Source organism: Kogia breviceps, chromosome 10, assembly GCF_026419965.1.
Source record: "Kogia breviceps isolate mKogBre1 chromosome 10, mKogBre1 haplotype 1, whole genome shotgun sequence".
Classification (NCBI taxonomy): domain Eukaryota; kingdom Metazoa; phylum Chordata; class Mammalia; order Artiodactyla; family Physeteridae; genus Kogia; species Kogia breviceps.
The window spans coordinates 69,829,710-69,850,093 of NC_081319.1; the positions used below are offsets into that span (position 1 = coordinate 69,829,710).

Below are 20,384 nucleotides of genomic sequence, written 5' to 3' on the forward strand. Positions count from 1 at the left end.
ATGCCACAATCCTAAAACAAACAAAAAAACCCCCAAACCCAAGCATTTGAAATATATTTAACTTTTAAAATAATTTTTATCGGGATTTCCCTGGTGGTCCAGTGGGTAGGACTCCGAGCTCCCAATGCAAGGGGACCCAGGTTCGATCCCTGGTCGGGGAACTAGATCCCGAATGCCACAACTAAGACTGGAGCAGCCAAAATAAATAAATTAATAAATTTTTTTAAAAAAATCACCTTATTAAAAAAAATAATTTTTTATCAGTTAACCATTTTCCTTTCAACATTAAGAAAACTATAGAGTATATTAATAAATTACAGGGGAACAAACTTCAATGCAATATGAGAAAATAAAACTTAACCATTAGAATTTCCTAAGAGTGAAATGGACTGTCTTATAAAACAGGGACCTCTCCTTCCCTGGAACTAAAACTAAAACCAAAACTCTGTAGTAATTCTCTGAAAATAAGATATCCTTGAAGAATTCAACTGCTGTGCCAGCTGTTTTATTTCTTGAGACTATAGCTGAACACATATAATAATCCATTGCATTTTTTCTAGCATTGCACAATTTTCCTGGCACACAATGTGCATACTGTATTTATTATCATATTTAAGCATCTGACAGCATTGTTATAAGAATCCATAATATTATTCTCTAACTAAATGCACACATAAATTTTTCAGTCTTCAAACAGCCATGGATTTCAGTAGTTAAGCATCATATATATTTTTTCCACAAAGTCTAAATACAATACATTTCCTGAACTTTTAGCTTTCAGTTTCCTGTTCGTCAATGGCTACAATTCTAGAGGCAATACATAAACACACCCTAGCCATGGTATTTCCACTCCTGACAACAGTGGATGTGAACTTAATATGACTAAATATAACTACAGTGCATATAAATGGTATATCACAGCTAACACAGCAATAGCAGGAATTAAGCTATAAAATGGAAATATAAGTTATATTCCTTATTAAGAATTCACATAACCTCCTTTTATAACTTAAAACTCAGAAAAAGTTTCTCTCCCATGAAAAACTGATAAGCTTTCTTTATCAGACAATAACTATGAAACCCATCCTGTTTCCTTTTTTCTCCTGCTTGCCAGGAAGCTCAGAGCTAAATTTAATGTTCAAATACAGAAAATATTTTGCCTCAGATTATTGCTGTAAAGATTTCTTTCCACCCCCTCATCCTGCTCATTATTTCTCAAATGATTTATGCTTAACTTCTGACTATTTATAATGTTTCTTGCCTTTTTAGTTTTAATTACAAGCTATCAAATCTTTTCAATGAATAGAATATAGAGTATAAAGAAACAATTTAAAAGATTATATCTTTACATCACTGAATAATCTGTTAATCCAATTTATATAAAATGTAGGTCATAAAATATATATTTATTTTCCCCTTTCAAAGTTAATTGTTTCACATAATTCATGATTCACTTTTAGAAAAGTCATTGGTAAGTTTTCAAAATAAAAGACTGATAAAATGACACAAGGATCAAAACAAATTACTAAGTTAGGGACACTAGGTTAGAAGTATTAGTAATTTTTAAATGTTTTTAATTTACTAACAAAACTGGTTATTTTATTTCATAAAAAATTAACTCACATAAAGTGTACTAAAATCTTATTTACTATTATCAGTATTTTAGATGCAAAATAGACAACAGGTATAAAAATATTTAAATAGCCTAGGAATCTTAAGAAAAGAGGGAAACTTGGTCACACGTGTTTAGAAACTATAGACACACACACATATGAAAATATTCAGTGTATGGTAATACCAAAAAGTTTGTTAAGTGGAGATAAAATGAGATATTAAGAAAATGAACAAAAACAACACGAAGACAAAAAGAAACTACAACCCAAACTGACAAATCCAGCCTAAAACTAAACAAAAATATACCATGAATTAAACAGAAAACCTAAGCATAGTCATATTAAACATGGAAAAGAGAAATGAACACATTTTGTAACAAAGACTATGGTCTACAAGAATGCATAATATTAAAGCTCTTCACTTTTAGAAGCCATAAATAAAAAAATAGAAAATGATAATAAAAGGAAGAAGACAGCCAAATAATTTATATAAAAATTACAAAAACCAATTGTTCCTTTCTCTCTCAACATATGAGAATTCTAAGACATACCCAAAGAAGTTAAATTACAAAAAAGTTAATATTCTAAGGATGAAGTTAACAGCAAAATATATTACTATATAAATTACTATATAATTTATATAGTATTATATACTATACAGCACAGTATATAGTATTAATATATACTATATTTATGTTATATATATAACATATATAATACAGTATTATATATAGTATATATAACATAGTTATACAGAGTAGAATTTATAATACTATTACTGTATAAATTTACAAGGAAAGGCTAGTAAACACTCATAAAATATAGCTTAACAGACTTCTTTCAAACAACAATAATACAGTTCAACATTAAAAAAATTTAAAAACAGAAACAAACTCCTATATATTATCTGAAGAAAGGGGCTGAGAGAAACACACACACACACACACACACACACACACACACACACACACACAGCCCTCAAAAAAGAAATCTAAAATTTAATTTTGAAGCATTTCTCTTCCCCCCTAATAGCATAAATAGAAGTTAAAATTTGTTATAAAGAGTAATCATCTAAATACAAAACAAGTCACAGATCATAAGAGAAAAAAATCCCTTCTCCCTTCAGAAAAATGAAGACAGGAAAAAGAAACCAAACCATGGGGAATACAACTAAGTCATCTGATACAAAGCACTGAGGACATGGACAAAATTCTTTTGTATAGATATTTGTGTATTATACAATTCAACTTCACAGTGTTTGAAAATGATAAAGAAAAATTAGTATTTCAGTAAAAATGAATCCAGTTAGAAGTCTTTTTTTCTTTTTTTTTTTTTTTTTAAGGAATATGGCAGGATGAGCAGAGAGGTCTAGGGTATTTTTATGTAACCCATGGCACTTTTTCTTTCTTTAATCATGGGAAAGAATATAGAACCTGAAAAGATTACCAGCTGTGAGATAATTTTATGACAAAATTATGCTTAAAGTGACTAAAGAGTATTTGTACGTCACACAAATTTTCAAAATGCAGGGAAAGCATCTTGTCAAATTTAAAACAAGATATTTCAAGGGAAGAAAAGTAGTGTGACAGTGATTTGGAGATGAGAAACTGACATTAATGAGAAAAAATTACGTGCTCTGTAAAAAGGGAAGGGAGTACTTACTGAGCAACTAGAGTATCCAGACACTAAGCTTAGGGCTTTATAAAAGACATTCTATCACATTGCATCTAGGTAGGAAAACAATATAGAAGAAAACAATGCTTAAGTAAGTTTCTCACCATTATGTGTGGCATATGGTAAAATGTAAGAGACGAAAGAAGATGTAAACTTGGAGACTACTGTACTAGTAGAAGTACACGGCTGGGGGCTGCGAGGTGAAAGTATGATAGTTCCCAACTTTTCATGCTAATTTTACTGGACTATCAACCACTCTGTTAAAGAACCTGTGTTCCACCATGATAGAAACAGAAGTCCACTTTTTTTGAGAATAATATTTATGTTTACAACACTATTATATTTATAATTTACAACTCTAAAAATAAAAGAAAGAAACCATTTTGTTCCTAAAGCAGATTTTGGAGCCTTGGTTTAATTTATTTTTTATTTTATTTTTTAAAATAAATTTATTTTATTTATTTTTGGCTGCCTTGGGTCTTCGTTGCTGCACGCAGGTTTCCTTTAGTTGCGGTGAGCAGGGGCTACTCTTCCTTGCAGTGCGCAGGCTTCTCATTGCAGTGGCTTCTCTTGTTGCGGAACACGAGCTGTAGGTGCACAGGCTTCAGTAATTGTGGCACACAGGCTGAGCTGCTCCGTGGCATGTGGGATCTTCCCAGACCAGGGATCGAACCAGTGTCCCCTGCAATGGCAGGCGGATTCTTAACTACTGTGCCACCAGGGAAGCCCTGGAGCCTTGGTTTTAAATATTACTTTAAGAATAGTAATGCCTGTCCAAGAAGTGTGATCATGGGCTTCTCATTAAGAATAGAGTGAATTATTACCACATTATTCCTGGCAGTAAAATTATTTCTTACCTTGGTGTTTGATAGCTGTTAGTAGAAAGATTATTGGTAGTACTACTGTAATTCCCACCCAGATGGTTAAGAATCATACTAGGATGACAGTAAAAAAGCAGCCCTAGTTTAGCTCTAAAAGGTACAAGCCACTAATTAATTAGCTGTGGATCCTGACTTTACTTCCTCTGGACCTCAACTTCCTCATCTGTACAATAAGACTGCTTGACTAGAGCATACTTCCCTACCTTCCTCCCCCTTTTTCCCTCTCCCTGGCCCTTTCTACTTTATGACTTCGGTGGTTTAGGATCTAGACTGGGATTTTTGAGGACAGAGAGGAAAACAGCAGAAATCCACTAAACTCTGGAGAAAAGGAATAAGAATTATGTAAACAACTAGACTATGGAGAGAAAAAGAGAAAGCCCAAAATACATGTTTACAAAAACAAATGGACAAATTAAAGAGGCATAATGGTTCAGAATAGAGGATCATGAGCTTCATTGTCAAAATTAGTATGATAGTAGTTTCAGTTATACTGACATCAGGAAAGATAGTGAGAAATGCTAGAGATACAGACTTAGAAATGTTATTTGTAACACACAAGAATGCTTTAAAAATAACCCAAGAAATCTTCCCAAGTTCCCCCAGTCCATATGGAAAAGATGCCATACTCCCTGGCTTAATCATTCATAATTCTGCCCTAACATAATCACTCACTATTTTCCAACAGGTTATTCCCTCCAGTTCATTTGGCTTCATCATTTCACACAAACCTATGATATCTCCCCTTCATTGTCACTCAGTGTTCTGTCAAATGCTTTCTCCCTTCTTTCAATTTATAATAACAATTTATCATGCTCTAACCATGTTTGAGGCACCATTCTAAGCACCTGACATGTATTAACTCATTTAATTCTCTCAACAGTCCTAGGAAGGAGGTCAAGTAACTTGCTAAAGATTAAACAGTAGCAGAGTCAGGATTCCAACACAGATAAAATGGCTCCAAGGAGCCTGTCCTCCTAACTTGCTAACTAGTCCTACAAGGCTTAGGTGGAGTTCTGTCACCTTCCTGAAGTTCTCACCTTCTTAGCAATTATTCCTGCCTCTTGAGACCTTAAGTAAACCACTCCTTTGTCACTTACCACAAGACCTAGGTTGTTATTTATCTTTTGTGCACATGTTCTATCTTTTCTAAGGACAGGATTTTGTCTTATTTATTCTGTAACAACACTGCTTAGAACCTAACAGAACTTATCATCTGGAACACAAAAGTGCTTATTAATGAAACTATAATAGCATTTAATATTTATTGAAGACATATGCCAGGTTCTGGGCTAAGTACTTTATATGTATTGTCTCATTTATTCCTCACAACCCTTAGGTAGGTATTAATACTGCCTGGACCTCCCATTATTACAGATGAGGAGACTGAGGCTTAGAGAGAAGCTACATATCTTGTCCCATATCCCAAAGTGGTGGTGACAGTCTTACTTAAGGGTCTAACCAGAATCTTAATCTCCAGCCAACCACAAAACACCCTGAAGAAAGAATCAGTCCTAACAACAACTCAGTTCAACTTTCACTTACTCTGCAGCACTATGCTGAACACCAAGGGTTCAGAATTAGAGGCACAGCTGCTGCCCTCATGAAACTCACAGTGTACTAAGACTTCAGGACCAAACTTTGATATCACAGGCAGAGCCACCATCATCAAAACTTAAGAAAGATTTTAACTTATATTTTAAATCAAAATATCTAAATAATCCTTGGAAACTCTTCCATCCCATTCCTTCTCCCTTCAGGCTTCCCCCACTCCCTCTACCCTAGGACTCAGCTCTCTCATTTCTGTATTATAGAGTAGAAGGATCCCACTAATCCTGACAACTATTAGGATGTCTAAATTTAATTTATCAGTAGCTCAGACTCAAGGGTCAATTTGACGAATTCCATGTCCATAATGAAATATGGGCAATGGACAGCTAGAAAAAACCAGTAGCAAGAAGCAGCAAAAAGAGGGAGATGAAAGTCACACTGTATAGCCAAGTTAAGAAAAAGCAAGAAAAGCAGGAGTGGACACAAATAGAAGGTGAAAGTGAGTCCAGAATAAATCCAGTAGAGAGATGTAGATACACGAAAACACTAAAATCTAATTCATTTTGCGAATGCTGACTCCTTTAATTATTTCTTTTCCTAACTTCTAATGGAAACAGAAAAATACGTAGGTGAAACAAACACTGAAAAAATCATTAACTAGGAACAGTATATAAATCAGGAGTTTTTCCCCTGAAAAACCACTCATTTTAGAATTTCAGAGCTGCAAAAAGACCTTAGAACACTATCTAATCCAATGCATTCATTTTACAATTAATATAAGGCTCAGTAAGGTTAAGTAACTTTAACTTGCCCAAGATCATGTAGCAACATTCCTGAATCTCATCCCTGTCTATGCCTACTATACTAGGCTTCCTAGAAATGGTGTAATTTTCTCTTCCATTTTCCACTCTTATAACTATTAAATTAATTTCTGCATAAGCATCTCAGAATCCCCATATTATTCCTACTTCCCATAGAAGAAAATAATCAGATATTCTGGATTATCTAAAACAATATCAAATTTTATTCTCTTATCCCCAAAGTCTGCAATCTTAAATTGGGTCTTGATTTCTACCAGGAGGAAATTCAAACATTTCCCAGAAGAGCAGAAAGAAGAAGGAGCTCCATAAGCTGACCAAAAGCAAGCCAAGTTGATAAGCTACAATCCATCTGTAAAGGACTCAGGCCCAAGACCACTGGAGGGTGGACGACTGCTAGTGGGAAGTAGAATGGATATCACTTATTTTCCCATTTCTATTTTATATCTTCCCAACTAACCTCAGGTTCCTATCTTTCTGACAAACGTCAATTCTAGGAGCCTGTAAAAAGAAGGAAAAGTAATGAGGTAAGAGTATCATGTCACTTTCGGCATAATGGCTTTTTGATAAGAACTATCTTGGTCAGGAAATATGCCACAAGGAATAGAAGGATTTTCGGGTAAACCCACAGATCTTTATTTTTCCATAAAAACACAAGAAGTCCTGAAAATGTGTTTTATATACTCAGTATTTCCCCCACTGCAAAGCACCTGCAGATATTCTGGGCTGGAAGGAACTCATTCTGGGCTATTTCCATGGTCCAAAAAAGTCTGCTGCCTATATCCCTTGATAAACTGTGGGCCCTGCTGGCCATCGTTCACCAGGTTATTTGAGCTGAGTGATTTGGAAATCATCTCTATCACCTTGGTTTAAGTATAATGATTTCCTAGCCCTTAAAAATTATGTGTTTGCTTATAAGACTGACTGAAGCCTTCTCTGAAAGGGAAGAAAATGCCCTATTTTTTTTTTTTTTTTTTTTTTGGTGGTACGCGGGCCTCTCACTGTTGTGGCCTCTCCCGTTGCGGAGCGCAGGCTCCGGACGCACAGGCTCAGCGGCCATGGCTCACGGGCCCAGCCGCTCTGCAGCATGTGGGATCTTCCCGGACCGGGGCACGAACCCGTATCCCCTGCATCGGCAGGCGGATTCTCAACCACTGCGCCACCAGGGAAGCCCTGAAAATGCCCTATTTTACTTTAGAAACATATCTTAATTTTGATATGTATGAAGTTCATTATAGATTAGGGATAACTTCCTGCTAACATGTTACCCAAATTAGGACAACTGGAGTGGAAATGAAAAAGGACGAAAAGATAAAAAGACATTTAAAAACAAAGTGATTTAGTGACTCACTGAGCTTAAGAAGCAAAGGAAGAGTAAAAAATGACCAGTAAGAATAATGGTGTCACAAACAGCTAAAGAGGAAAGTCAGGAAGAGAAGCGTTTTGACTGGGGGTGGAGAGAGGGGGTGTTGGTGTGCAGTTGCTACAGAGATGGTATTTAAACATATTTAGTTTCAAGACATAAGTGAAAATCTGGGCCTCAGTTTTGCAAGGCCTGGAGTTTAGACATAAGATATAGATTTGGAGCCTAAAAAAGCACAGCAAAGACTGAGTTTTTAGAGAAAGAGAAAGTAACAGCAAAACATTTAGACAACAGCATTCCTCAGACAGTACACTTTGAAGATAATCTAACTTACCAGATGAACAGTACTACCTTATTCTATAGATTAAAATATTTGGACTAATTTATTATAAATAAAAAGCTAAAAAATTAATCTTTTTTTTTCCAGGCTATGAGTTGACAGAAAGGAACTTAGAATAAAAATAGTTTCATAATTACTGATTGTCCAAAGTTAAGTCTCTGAGTTAAAACACACTGCTTTTCAGGTTTCTCTATTTACAACAAAATTTTTGAAAAAAATTGAGAGAAAAATCTGGTACACTAATACCACTACTATTTTACAATATTTGTGAGAATGTATCAGTTTTTAAAAGCACACTAACCAAAATGTTGATAATTAATAAATCTGAAGAATGGGTATATGGAGGTTCATTATTATTCTCTCCAGTTCTGTGTATGTTTGAAACTTTAATAATAAAAATGTCTAAAAAAAAAAAAAAAGACTACCTACAGATATTTTTAAAGTTCTATCTGCAGTTAGGGTTTGACAACTCCAAACAAAATTCTAAAAACTTTTCAAATAATGTTTTATTCATGCTCAATAGACCAATGAAATTTAGTGTATATGAAAGGGAGATAAGGCCCTGTCATTTCAGAGGAACATGAATATGTTCATTAAGTGGAAAACATGAATATGTTCATTAAATGGAGAAAGTCCTCCTTTTATCCATGTTGGCTGAGTTGGACATTTGTCATTTTTCTCTTCAAAGAACTTATATTTGTTAAAGAAAAATATACAGACCATATAAATGTATGGTTTTTGTTAGTAAAGGCAACATAAATGTTCATCCCCAGTTAATCAATGATTAATTTGTTGAAACTGCTGGCTAGTCATTCTGTTACTTCAAATCATATTCCACTCTAGTAAATAACCAAATAAACAAATTTCTTATGTGGATGCAAAAGAACTAATTAAAAAATGAATATCCAGGGCTTCCCTGGTGGCGCAGTGGTTGAGAGTCCGCCTGCCGATGCAGGGAACGCAGGTTCGTGCCCCGGTCCGGGAGGATCCCACGTGCCGCGGAGCGGCTGGGCCCGTGAGCCATGGCCGCTGAGCCTGCGCGTCCGGAGCCTGTGCTCCGCAACGGGAGAGGTCATGGCAGTGGGAGGCCCATGTACAGCAAAAAAAAAAAAAGAATATCCATAAATAATGCCCAATCCTAAATTGTGAAGAACACATATTTAAAATTATAGAAAATAGTAAGTCGAGAAAAAAAGCTGAACGTTTTAACAGCTGACATAGTTTTAGGGCTGCTGTAGAGTGATTTGCTTTAAATTAAACCTATTTAAATCACAGTTTAAAGTAACAGTGAACATCAAATTCACCACCTTAGATATACCACTTATCTACGATCAAGATTAGTTTATATGGTTTACAAGCACCAATCCTTCCCCCTACTATAAATACCACCCAAAAATGACAACCAGCTTTGTTTGCCTCTTCTTTGTCTGGTGAGTTCCAGGACAGTAAAGATTGCATGTTTGTGCAAAACCTAGCACACTGAAGGTGTGCAACTCTCTTAACAGGAATTATCACTACCTTCAATTTCCAGGAAGCTATCGCTAGGTATCAGTCTCATTCCCTAGGTGACTTACACAGGATAACAAAATAAAGCAGTTTCCTGGCTGGCAGTTCGCCTTGAATTATTTTCAGGATCTTGTTTCTTCTAACAGAAATATGTTGCCATGAAACTTCAAAGAGAAACAGCATAGATACATATATGTAGGGACAAAAGACTGTCAGTAATTCTCTTCTCCTACATCATTATTAAAGCACTGCTTAATTTCAAATTGAGGTATTTCACGTTTTTCAGATAACAGGGTCATTCTCCTCATCTTCAACAAATTTTTATAGTTTTTTTCCTTATAAAAGTAAAAGTTACATACCATAAAATACACGGATCTTAAGTATTCAGCTGGGTAAATGTGAACAAATGTATACACCAACAGTTGGTGAATCTGGAAGTTCCTCGTACTGGTCTTTCAAATGTTCTGTAAGTTAAAAATTACATGAAAATTAAAACTTACGCCAAAAGTGTACACTTGAATTCCATAGCTTGATTCCCAAATCAAGTTATAGAATATTTCCATTACCCTAAAAAGTTCCTTTTTGCCCCTTTCCAGTCATCCACAGCCCTTACCCAGGAACCACTGTCCTGATTTCTATCACCATACCTAAGTTTGGCCTGTTCCTGTATTTTTTATAAATGTCATCTTATAGTACATACTTGTGTTTGGCTTCTCTTGCTCTGAATAATATTTCTGAGATTCATCTATGTCACTGTATGAATCATTAGTTCATTACTATTGTGAAAAAAGCTGCTATGAATATTTTTATCAGTCTTTCTGTGTACATGTACTTTATTCCTCTTGGTGTCATAAGATTTCATTTAAAAAAAAGGTTTCACATATAAATAAGCCTGTGAAGTCACATAGTATAGAGAGATGGATTGATTTATATATATACATATATAACGCTAATATATATAGCATAGATACTTTATCTACCTGTGTGTATGTATTTATGTGTGTGTGTGTATATATATGTGTGTGTGTCTCTACAAATGGATTCTGAGAGGTCCACCTAGGACCAACAAAGATATTTTAAAAGACCTTGTAGGGCTTCCCTGGTGGCACAGTGGTTAAGAATCCGCCTGCCAATGCCGGGGACACGGGTTCGAGCCCTGGTCCGGGAAGATCTCACCTGCCGCGGAGCAACTCAGCCCATGCGCCACAACTACTGAGCCTGCGCTTTAGAGCCTGCAAACCACAACTACTGAAGCCCACGGTGCCTAGAGCCTGTGCTCTACAACAGGAGAAGCCACAGCAATGAGAAGCCCTTGGCGTACCGCAACAAAGAGTAGCCCCGGCTTGCCGCAACTAAAGAAAGCCCGCACACAGCAACAAAGACCCAGCTCAGACAAAAATAAATAAATAAATTCATTTTTAAAAAGACCTTATAAAGTTCATAGTGCAAGTAAATTTAAGATAGGAAAGATGACATTTCAATTTTTATTAATAAGTATTATGTTTTAACCTAAGACTAATTCAAAAGAGAAACAAATTTCTTTCCATGTAAGTTACCCTGTTTTGCTTCAATGAAATACCATTCTTCTCACAACAAATCCCCTTCTCATACTAGAATTTCAAAACATTAAATATTACCATCCACCATGTAATAATTTTTTATGCTAGGGGCCAAATCCAATATTTTATTTTACTGTCTTGCTTTGTAAAAAGTTTAAAACATGGAAATAATTCCATTGGCTAATATTTAACATGGGTAAAGACCATTTCATCCTCATTCAGAATACTGTATATTCTGAAAAAGGCTAGAATGTTTTCTCCGTTCCAAAAAGTAACTTACTACAGCATTAAGTCTGTGATAGAGACATTCTAACCTTCAAATTCTACATGTAATTTTCGGCAGACAGTAGAAGAGGATCTTTAATTTCCAGAGATAGAACACTGAGAAACATACACACAAATCTGATTTTTGATGAGATCAATTTGAAATTCCCAACCCTGTTTTTGATAATCAGATGATCATTTTCAGGGGACTAGGAGTGGCTCCTTATTTAACATCTTACATAAATTGCCAAGACTGAGGCTGAACACTACGAACGGTTCCAGAAATTTACCATCATCTGCTTTAGGAAGGGTTTGCAACTACAAAAGGAAAAAAAAAACCTCTTCTAGCCTTTGCTCTTTCTCCATCTTTTATTCTTCCTTCCACACAATGAACAATTTCAAGACCATACAACTCAAATGTACTATATATATACATATTTATTTTTTAAATAAATTTATTTATTTATTTTTGGCTGCATTGGGTCTTCGTTGCTGGGCGCAGGCTCTCTCTAGCTGCAGTGTGTGGGCTTCTCACTGCGGTGGCTTCTCTTATTGCGAAGCACGGGCTCTAGGTGTGCAGGCTTCAGTAGTTGTGTCTCGCGGGCTCTACAGTGCAGCTCAGTAGTTGTGGCGCACAGGCTTAGTTGCTCCCCAGCATGTGGGATATTCCCAGACCAGGGCTCGAACCCGTGTCCCCTGCATCGGCAGGCAGATTCTTAACCACTGCACCAGCAAGGTAAGTCCCGTGGCTACTGTTTTTAAATCAATAGTTACGTGATTTACCTGCCAACGTCCACATAATCTCTGGTGAGTGTAGATTTAATTTTCCTTACACTTTTGGGGACATAATGTCAGAAGTTAAAAATGTGCTGTAAAAAAAATTCAGAATGTAAAACAATGAAAAAATAAAATCTAATTACTAATCAGCTAGGTTAGAAAGTTCACACAGTCTCAGAATTATAAAATGTATAAAATATTTAATTGTTCAGCATAAAATAATTACAGAATTTAGTGTGCCAAAATATATACAATATAGATTCTTTGTTAGGAATTGTGGAAAATTATATTAAAGGCCTACAGAAAATATTCTTAATGACAGATATAGCATGCAAACTACTGTTAAATAAAGCAGTATTAATGTCTAACAGTATCATGTGATCTACCCTCAAATTTAGCTGGCTTAATATGTGTCCCTGTTCTTTTGTAGCTTTATTCATTCAAAAATATTTGCCCACCCCAAAACTAAAAAGAAGCCACACCTGAGGGTCAGTGACTTAAAAACACTCCCAACATTTATTGTGTAGATGCAAGAATTCAACTTATGCTTAATTTTGAAACTGTAATGTGGTTGATAATTTTATGATATGGTCTACCGCAAGTTAAAGTGGACAACAATCAGTAATTAAAATATGTAAAAATTGAATTTGAAAGTGGTCTTTTAATTAAAGGGCACTTTTATAGTTAAAGTTCCCCAAATATGCTTTACATAAATAAAACTAAGATATATAGCTTTAATTTATGATATGTGGTATATTTAAGCATCATTATAGGATAATGACTATAAAACTTCTAATTACACATAGTAGTTAAACTAATATATTCCTATACACTTTAAAGGACAATTATATACATCACCCATAACCCCAGTCTCATAAGATTCCTTAGAACTACTTATACAGAATAAAACCCACTCTGCACGAGTCACTGTTCAAACAATCTACCTTCACTAAACATCAAAAAGCCCACTCAGCTTTCAACAGTAATAACTTCTTCTACAGCTAGAGAAGAGGATGCTCTTCCTTCTCTAGACTGGTTCTAAGGTAAGAAGCCTTTAGGAAACAAAACAACCTAAAATATGTATCCTTTTCCAATCCAAGGATACACAGAAAATTGAAGATTTCACTAGTTGCCTAATCCAATATTTTAAAATGTTCATGTTGAACTGGTTAAAATCATGTTTTAAAAAAGAAATTCACCCAAAATTCCCATCACTAAAAATATTGAAGATTCAGAAACACACTTGTTTTGTTAAATATTGGAAAGACAAACACCTCACAGCATATAAGCCTGCTGTTTTAGAGAAATAAAACATTTTATAAAGTCCATCTTTGATTTTTAAAAAAAATCCCAAATAGTCACAACTAGACTATTGGTTAAAGAGTTCACCTTTAAAAGGTGTTACTAATTAGCTACGTAACTAAAATTACCATTCAATGAAACACTAATAAAGTATCATAATTAAAATAACTGTCCTTAAGAAGTTAAACTGGGCTTCCCTGGTGGCGCTGTGGTTGCGAGTCCGCCTGCCGATGCAGGGGACACGGGTTCGTGCCCCGGTCTGGGAAGATTCCACAGAGCCATGGCCGCTGAGCCTGCGCGTCCAGAGCCTGTGCTCCGCAACGGAAGAGGCCACAACAGTGAGAGGCCCGCGTACCGCAAAAAAAAAGAAGTTAAACTTACATCTCTTAAGTACAAATCATACCCAGCATAGATATAAAAAAACACACATGAGGCTTCCCTGGTGGTGCAGTGGTTAAGAATCTGCCTGCCAATGCAGGGGACATGGGTTCGAGCCCTGGTCCAGGAAGATCCCACATGCTGCCCGAGCGCAGCAACCAAGACCCAACGCAGCTATAAATAATAAAATACAATGTTTAAAAAGACACATTAGAAGAAAATAACTGAGTAATCTAAATCAACTGTTCCTCACAAATGAATGTTATTAATAACTTTCATAATATATTTTAAAGTAATTATACATTATTTAAAAACTTTTTTTCTATAGATGCCCTAAATTGGTCAGGGCCATAATTGTAGATTGTTAAATGAGGTCAGATGGGAGAAAGAGAAACAGAAAATAAGTGAAAAATATAACAAAAATTTCCCACAAGAATAAGAAGTTTTTCAACTCTATCCTTGGAAAAAAAAGAAAAAAACTCTTATGCGGGGCGGGGGGTGGGGTACGGGAGAATTCCCACAGACTACTCAAAATACTGAACCAAAATATGCCTTAACTTTTCCCTTGTCTACAATCTAACAAAACGGGAAGACAATGAAAATAAACACTCCTCTGAGCCCTCAGAGAGGCAAAGAAAGCTCCCATTCAACGCTAAGCCTTATTCCACTCCTGTAAAGTAAATCCAAAACCACGAGCTCAAACTGCTTCATGAAGAATTTACTGAATGGCGGCCAAGCGTACACGCTACCCTGAACCACACTGAAGGGTATCTAGAGTTCTGCATTCTCCATTTACAACCTGTACCTTACTATGCATGCTTTTGCCACCACTGCAGAAACCGATTTTTACAAAGATGTTCCTCCCGGCAAGTCAATGGAAAGAAGGCAATCTACACGCTGACAACAACCGCCCCCCACCTTTTTTTTTTTTCCAATCAATACTAGTTTTGACTCCTATGCTGCGGCCAGCACACCTTTTTAGAAATCATTAAGGGAGAAGGCGTTATAACGTCCCGGAGTGAACTGAATACTGAGCTCTGAAACAACTTTTCACTGCTTTCACCAGGCACTAGGATTATCACCTGTTAGAACGGCGCCGCACCCGCACCCTCTACGAGCGGCCGAGAGCGGGGATGCTATTCCCAGTCACTGGTCCCTGGGCGGCAGGTGAAGGCGGTGAACGCGCATCCACACCCACCTCCCGGGGAGCGCAAACCGAAAGCCAGGACGGCGGCGGCGGGACGCTCCGTTATCCTCACTCTCAGCTGGCCCGCCAGGTGAGCGCGGCTCCATCGCGCCCACGGCGTCCCGGTGCACGGCTCACCCCGGCTCCACTTCTCCCGCCGCCCGGGCCCCGGAAAGCGAAGTTTCTCTCCCGCCCGCGGCAGCTGCTGTTCACGCGCCGCCCGGCTCTCCGCCGGTCCCGCCGTCTGCTCCGGGCTGCCACGGTCACGGGCGCCGGGCCTCGGGAGAGTCGGGGGCCGCGGACGGGAGCCGGGACCTGTCACCCCGGGAGGGAAACAAAAGCCGGGTGAGGACCAGCAGGCGCGACCGGCCTCGCCTCCGAGAGAGAGAGCGCGGCGGGGGGCGGGGAGCCGCTCCAGCAGCCGCCGGCTCCGTGCCTCCAGGAAGGAGCCCCTGCCCCGCGGCCCGGCGGGACGTAGAGGAGCCCCGCAGTGGAGCTAGGGGCCTCCGGCGCGCCCGCCTGGGGGCTCCCCAGGCCCCCTGGCCCCGACGCGCCGCTCCCGGGCTGGAGAGCCGCGTGAGGAGGCGGGGAGGCGGAGCAGCAGCGGCCGGACCGCGAAGCAGGGAATTCGGCTCCCTGGGCTTAGCGACCACCCTCCCCATCCGTGCGGCCGTGGAGCCAGTACCTGTCGCCGCGGTTGTTCGTCTGCTCTGTCTCTCTCCGCCTAGCCCGCGAGCCGCTGGCCCCTCAGCCCGCCCAGCAGGCCGCCCTCGCGCCGGACGCCGCAGCCCGAGACTGGCAGCGCCCGCGAACCGGCCCGAATCCCCCGGGCAGCGCCCGGCGCCGTCCCACCCTCGCCGGCCGCAGGACCCGCCTCCCATAGGGCCGCGGGGCTGTCAGTCCGCCCCCAAAAGGCGCGCGGGCTGTCGCTCCGCCTTCCGGATTGGCGGCCGCGCGCCGTCCATGCAAATAAGGCCCCGCCCCCGACCATTTGCACCTCCGCCTTGGTGTAACCTCCGCCTCTCCACGCCAGCCCACGTGTCTGGCCCTTGCCCTTTGTGGGGGCTGGAGGGAAGGGATGGAGGAAACTGACCGACACCCCCTCACACCATCCCTTATCTCTGGGAAAACTAATGCCTAAAGAAGCTAGTTGACTAAACATATGGATCTCTCTGACAGCTCTGCCCTCCTGTCTGCCCACTAGGCCTGCCCTGAGGATGGAGAATGACAGACCAGGCTTGCTTGTGTGAGGTTAGCCCCAGCAAACAATACCAGGAACTCAAAGTTGTCCATTTGGAACTGGGGAAAATTCCACCTGGAGAACCATAGCATGTAGTACATATCACTTCCACTTCCCTCTGGACACTCAGGGACTGTGAAGACTATGCTTTTCTGTGGCTTTCTATGTTTCAAACATGAGATCCCAGGTGACTGAGAGAGCAAAGGGCCTTAAAAGATGTCTGTGTTCTCTGCCACCTGCGAAAGGGTAGGCCTGCTGAGCAACTCGGCTTCAGGAGGTGCTCAGGCCCCTCCAATGAAATGGCCACCCAGAGATTCAGATGAGGGGACTGAGCTAGCCACCTGGGCCTTAGGGAGTAGCTAGCTCAATCTCATTTTTGAGGAAACAGAAACCTGAAGTCCCATTGCTGTGAAGCTTATTAATTACCTATGAAAACATAACATCTCCTAGCTCCACAACTGCTGTCTAAGCTATATCACCTGGGTCATTTAGGTATTGATGACGAGCTTCTACAAATCACCATCCCGCCTTCAAGAGGTGCTGACTGCAGAAATAACCACTAGAGCTGACACTGAAACCTCGTCAAGGGCAAAGGCCCTGTCTCAGTGTCTAGAAGCTTCCCTTTTCACCAGATGCCAGGGAGAGTCGCTGAAACAATTTATTTGTGCATTAATTCAGTAAGACAATGGTGATTAAAACTACTCTGCATACTAACACCAGTTGATTAAGCATCTACTATGCTTTTTAACAGCAAGTATTAAGCACTGTGCTGTGTGCAGGGTATACAGAGGTGAGAGGACACTGTCCCAGCCCTTAAGGGCTTCAGCCTAAAAGACAGTGACATCCACATTGCATGTCAGTGCTCCTTATGTTTCAGAGACTGTAACAGATGTCTGCATAGGGAGTGGCTATGCATAGGCCAGTGGAGGACTCCAAGGAGAGGGGAATTTGCTCTTCCTAGGAGAGTCAGGAAAGGCCTGGAAGAGGTGACTCTAGAGCTGAGTCTTAAAAGATAAGTATTAAAAGATGGTGTTTTTGCCAGACTGACAGATGTGGAAGAGGAAGGAAAGGAACTCCCCTGGCAGGGCGGGGGAGGGAATAGCAGGAGCAAAAAGAATGCAGACCTGGAAAAGCCTAGTAACTGAGGGAACAGCAAGGAACAGTGTGGGCAAATCTGCAGTGCTGTGTGGCCATGTCACATGGTCTGGGACCAGGCTCTTCCAGGAGGAAGACAGAAAGACCCGGGAGGCTGCCAGGCTGTGTTGTAACACACCGCAGCAAACAACAACAGGCCCTGTAGATACAGCTGCAGACTTTTTTTTTTTTTTCCTAGGCCAGAGTCTGTGGGGAACAGTCAGTTCCACAGTTCTGATGGCAGCCTGGCTGGCCACACCCACTCTCTCAGAAAACCACTCCGGTCACTGCACTTGCCTGCCTCAGCATTTGGAAACACGCATGCTTGCAATTTCCCTAAGCATTGCTGCCCTTCAGAATGCAAAGATAAAGTGGGCTATGGCTCCAGACACCTGGGTGTGAGATGAGCAACCCTTTCCTCGTGTGCACAGGAGTCCTCTGCAAGGCCTGTCACCACAGCTGGCTTCATGGGAGTGTAACCTGTGCTCGGATTAATGCTCTGCTGTTACTGTCCTGAAATTCTTAATAATTTTTTAACAAGGGGCCCACATTTTTATTTTGTGATGGGACCAGCAAATTATTTGCCCATCCTACCTGTCACTGTTAATGCCCCTAGGAATGCTTGTGATACTGCTCAAACCATATCTCATTTAAAATACTTGGCATGGGGAATTCCCTGGTGGTCCAGTGGTTAGGACTCTGCACTTTCACTGCCCAGGGCACGGGCTCAATCCCTGGTCAGGGAACTAAGATCCCAGAAGCTGCGCGGCACAACCAAAAAAATAAAAAATAAAATAACTTGGTTTGTTCACATGCATTGTATCACCTGATTCTCACAGTGACAATGTGGAGTAGGCCTATATTACTGGTCCCATCTATCAGTTGAGAAAACTGAAGTTTGGCAACCTTCTCCAGGTGGCACAGCTTGGAGGTGGCAGAGTTTGTATTTGAACTCAGCCCACCCAAGCACTATTCCATCCACTTCAGGGCTACCTCCATGTCAGTTTCGGAATCCTTTCAAACGTAGATTTGTACATGAAGGATTTTAAGAGTCAGAACACCTGATGGAATGGATATCTGTCATTTCATGGCTATCACCTTTTAAATAGTTTTTCATCAGTTTTGAAAAACTCAGCCATTGTATGTTCAAATACTCTTTCTGTACATTTTCCTCTTTCCTTCTGGGCCCCTAGTTGAAATATGTATTAGACCTTCTCACTACATCCCTTTCTTGTGTATTTTCTATCTTTTGTCCTTCCATGCTTTGTTCTAAAAATTTCTTCTGACTCTTTCAGTTCACTAATTCTCTCTTCAGCTTTTTAAAAAAATTCTCCTCTTAAACCCATCCACTGAGCTCTTAAATTTGGTTATTCTATTTTTTTTAGTTCTAGAATTTCTATCTGGTTCTTTTTCAGATCTGCTTTGTCACTTCTTATATCCCTTAGTGCCCTACTTAATTTTCAAGCTTGGCTTTTCTCTCCTTAAACATAGTAAGTATAGTTGTTTTAAGGTCTGTGTCCTTGGTGGGGGGAGGAGCACAATCTGGAGTCCCTGGGGGTCCACTTCCATTGTCAGTTTTTCCTACTGGTTCTTCCTCATGTCGTTTTATCTCCTCATGTACCTGGTTATGTTTTGGACATTGTATTTGAAAAATCATTTGAGACATTGATGATAATATTTTCCTCCAGAAAGGCTTTCCATTTGTTTCTGCAGGCATCCTGTGACACCAGCAAGCTAAGATCACCTTAACCCAATTTCAGGGGCTTCTGATTTTCTGAGCCTCTCTGATAACTTGAAGCTAGACTAGAGTCTGTGGGAGGGTTTGTTCATTTATGGTTTCCCCTTACTCAGTGCTACAGTTCTTTCAGGTCCCAGCTGAAGATGGGGAGTTTTTTTTTTTTTTCAGTTATATATTGTTTCATAGCAAACTGTCCCCAAATTTAGCAGTTTAAAACAGATGTCAGTAGATTTTTTCTTAAAGGGCCAGATGGTAAATATTTTAGGCTTGCAGGCCATATGGTCTCTATCATAACTACTCAACTCTGTCATTATAGTACACAACAGACATAAACAACACATCAGTGAATGGCCTGGCTATTTAACAATAAGATTTTATTTGTAAAGACAGGCAGCCACCCTCAACCTGATAAAGGACATCTACAAAAAACCACAACTAATATCGTGCCTAACAGTGAGAAACTAGATACATTTCCCAGAAAACAAAACAAGGAACAAGACAAGGATGTCCACTCTTGCCACCTCGATTTAATATTGTACTGGAGGTCCTAGCCAGGGCAATTAGTTAAGAAATAGAAATTAAAAGGCGTCCATGGTGGAGCCATTATGGAAAACAGTATGGAGGTTCCTCAAAAAACTAAAACTAGAACTACCGTATGATCCAGCAGTTCCACTCCTGGGTATACATCTGAAGAAAATGAAACCACTAATTCAAAAAGATACATGCGGGCTTCCCTGGTGGCTCAGTGGTTGAGAGTCCGCCTGCCGATGCAGGGGACATGGGTTCGTGCCCGGGTCTGGGAAGATTCCCACATGCCGTGGAGCGGCTGGGCCCCTGGGCCATGGCCGCTGAGCCTGCGCGTCTGGAGCCTGTGCTCTGCAGCGGGAGAGGCCACAGCAGTGAGAGGCCTGCATACCACACACACACAAAAAAAGATTCATGCACCCAATGATCATAGCAGCATTGTTTACAATAGCCAACATATGGAAGCAACCTGTGTCCATCAACAGATGAATGGAAAAAGAAAATGTGGTTGGTAGATAGATATACACAATGGGATATT

At 39.8% G+C, this 20,384-nt stretch overlaps 1 protein-coding gene across 15 annotated transcripts in view; it reads right to left on the reverse strand.

Annotated features, from left to right (window-relative positions):
• The window catches only part of FKBP5 (FKBP prolyl isomerase 5), a 98,275-nt gene extending 82,190 nt beyond the window's left edge, over positions 1-16,085 (reverse strand). For 7 of the 15 annotated variants that reach the window (XM_059076380.2, XM_059076379.2, XM_067006074.1 and 4 more), the window contains exons 1-2: positions 15,895-16,085; positions 10,103-10,207 (exon numbers count right to left, since the gene is read on the reverse strand). The gene's annotated coding sequence lies outside the window, so the exon portion shown is untranslated. Of the gene's footprint in view, positions 1-10,102; positions 10,208-15,105; positions 15,525-15,894 lie in introns of all 15 variants that reach the window. The other 8 variants (XM_067006080.1, XM_067006078.1, XM_067006081.1 and 5 more) reach the window with 4 other exon arrangements.
• Between the last annotated feature and the right edge of the window lie 4,299 nt (positions 16,086-20,384).